Here is a 3,085-nt window from a genome sequence, read left to right on the forward strand (position 1 = left end):
TAGTTTGCCCCTTGAAAGCGTTTTTTTTTTTTTTTATTGTTGGTGGGTGGGGAGGGTGGTGGGTGTTGTGAAAGTAATAAAGGTTTTTTTTTGTTTCAACCATGCATGTCCTGAGACTAGTGCTAGGGGTGGGCAGGAGCGGAAGACGAGGGGGTCAGCCAGGGCGTCCCACAGCTGATGCCTTAGCCCTTGCTGGCAGGTGTGCAGCTCTCCTGGGGCCAGGGCAGTGGGGTGCCTGCTGGGACCAGCACCATGGCCAGCAGGAGCACTGGTCATTGGCTGCTGCTGGCAGGGGCAGCCCGAGCACAGGGAGGCAGGGTGGGCAAGGGGGGAGCTGATGTGTGTTGTCCCATGGCTGGCCAGAGATCAGAGGGTGTGTTTTTAAGATGGCTGCCAAATGCTGACAGCTGGCTCTGGCTTCAGCATGGCTGCCAAGTGCTGGCAGCCATGGGTCCAGAGCAGGGGTGGGCAAAATGCGGCCCACAGGCCTGATACGGCCAGCGAAGCCATTCTATCTGGGCCGTGGGGCCCCTAAAAAATTTAGAAAATTAATATTAATCTGCCCTGGGCTGCCTGTCATGCGGCCCTCAATGGCTTGCCAAAACTCAGTAAGCTGCCCTCCACCCAAAATAATTGCCCACCCCTGGTCCAGAGGCTGGAGCTCCCACCCAGTGGCCACAAGGGCACATCGAAGGGCTGAAGTGACCTGGGACTAAAGTTAGTCTCAAGTCCCACCACATGTAGATACCTGCCAAAACCTGCTTAATTTGTATTAGTTTAACGTGCATTAAATTTAAGCCCACTTAAATTCATATGTAGATGCACCCAATGTTTGTGCCTTTGTACAACATGCAGAACTGCCTTGTTAAAAATGCTTTTAATGCAGAAACCACTCCACTTAGAAGAGGTTGTTCCAATACACAGAATAGACCAAGCCATGTAATGGACAAAAATCAGTGTCATGGTCTAAGTATGCCAAGTTCTTGGGGTGGGCTCACATTGTGGAAACACTTATGCCTTCTGTATTGTTGCTAGGAGCCCCTCAGCACCGTCTCTCCTACTGCCCTGGGGAAAGAAACTGTAATTTGGCCATCATCTATCATAGCTGAAATATGACCGAGTCTTACAGCATATGCAGAATAAACTATATGCCAACAGAAAAATTCAAGACAGAGGAAGGGCACCTAAGTTAGCATATAGATGATGTCAACACGGACCTTTCTGGAATTTCAAAGCAAGAACTTGAGTTTGTATATGTAGGTATGGTCTGACTTCTGGCCACTGATCCTGCACGCCTTTACATCCAAATCTACAACCAGGCTACAAGCAAGGAAATTCAATCACAGGATCAGAATCCTGGCTGTTGTGTTGACTTGACGCTAAGCTAGGACATCATTAAGGGTATTAGCTTGCTATGGTGAAAGAGCTATCTACCTTAAGAAACTGCACAAACCACATTGCTTTTCTTACTCCTATGGGGAAGCATTTCCCCACAGCAATCAAGAGAGACTGCTGTGCTCACACCTGGCAGCAGGAGGCAGAGTAAAAGTCACATTAACATAGAACAGCAGATGGAGGGAGAGAGAAGAAAGAGGTACAGGTCAAGTTTTTCAGAGGAAGCCAGAAAGGAGTTGCAAGAGTCAATTTATAACATGAAATCAAGAAAGCTGCAGTGTGGGGGTGGTTATGAGAAGCAAGGACAAGCAAAACAGCACCACATTGGAGAGAACAAGAATACTTTGAATTCTTACACCTCCATGCAAAGAACAATAACACACAGCTTCTGAGACCTCTGCCTGCATACTCCTCTTTTTTTTTTCTTTTTAACCTTTATTGCCTCCACAAAATAACCAGGCACCCTTGTGCTGAATATTCATTATGACTAGAAGAAGCCTGAGTTTTTTGTTGTTTCAGGCTCCAAGAGAGTTTCTTATTAAGCACAACATTCACTATTTACAAAGGGGGCTTATGCTGCAGGATCAGCAGCAGGTATCCTGGTTTTCCCTGATAAAAAAAATAGCAAGTTCTCTGATAACCCCCCCCAATCTATGATTAAAATTAAAGTCCCCCCCACCCTGCTTGTGCCCCTCACTCCCCCCACTGCAGCTCTCCCCACTTTGCTCATGCCCCTCTCTCCCCACAATCACTCCTCAGCCCTACTGGTGCTCCTTACTCCTGCCATAGCCCCCTCACACTCCCCCAACAACCTCCCAGCCCTGATCATACCCCTTGCCTGCCACCCACAGCCCCTGCCCCCCAGCCCTGCCAGAGGGGGCCCCCAGCTGCCAGGGCTATGGGGCCAGAGACCCAGGTCTACAGCTCCCTGCCCCCAGCAGAAGGCAGCAGCAGCACAAACCAGCTCCCACACTGCTGCTGCCAGCTCAGGCTGCTCCCACCCCCAAAACCATGACCCACAACCCCCCAGCCCTGCTAGAAGGGGAGGGGGCAACCCCCTGCAAGCCCCACCTACCTCACAGGCTCCAGGAAGAACAGTGAGCCCAAGCCAAGCCTTGCCTGAGAGCCTCAGGCCCTGTCCTTTCCTCCGGGGAGGATTGGGGGTTTCATACCCTTTTTGCAGTCATCTGTTGCAGGCTGGAACTCAGCCAGCCTGCACAGCTGTTTGCAAGAGTGGGAAATCCACGGGTATCTCTGCTAAAAAGGGAAAATCCTATTTTTCTCTGATATAAGTCAGGAAATCCATTGTTCTCTGTGCAAAACAAAAAACCTGGATCCCTGATTATCAGTACAGAACAGTGACTATTCCTCAGTGTTTTACACAATCAGGACACTCAACCATCCAGGGTGCAATAAACAGCTACTCAGAATGGAAGTCAGAATTCTCTAGTTTGACACTTAGTTCTGCCAGACACACCGTGAATCCTCACTTTACTGCTACATCAGGCAGAACATTTCTTACTTACCTTTCTTCCTGCTACAATAACTTTGCCCTAATAGCCTCTGAAAATAAGCTTACAGAGCCACTGTTATATCTTTGTACATATTAGATTCAATGAGTTTTGTAGTCCAGGGATCAGAAGCCCAGATAGGTCTGGTCATGAGGTTACTTGGGGGGGGGGGGGGGGGG

This window comes from Gavialis gangeticus, unplaced genomic scaffold (assembly GCF_001723915.1).
Source record: "Gavialis gangeticus isolate Ggan-Ray unplaced genomic scaffold, GavGan_comp1, whole genome shotgun sequence".
In the NCBI taxonomy this organism is placed as follows: Eukaryota; Metazoa; Chordata; order Crocodylia; family Gavialidae; genus Gavialis; species Gavialis gangeticus.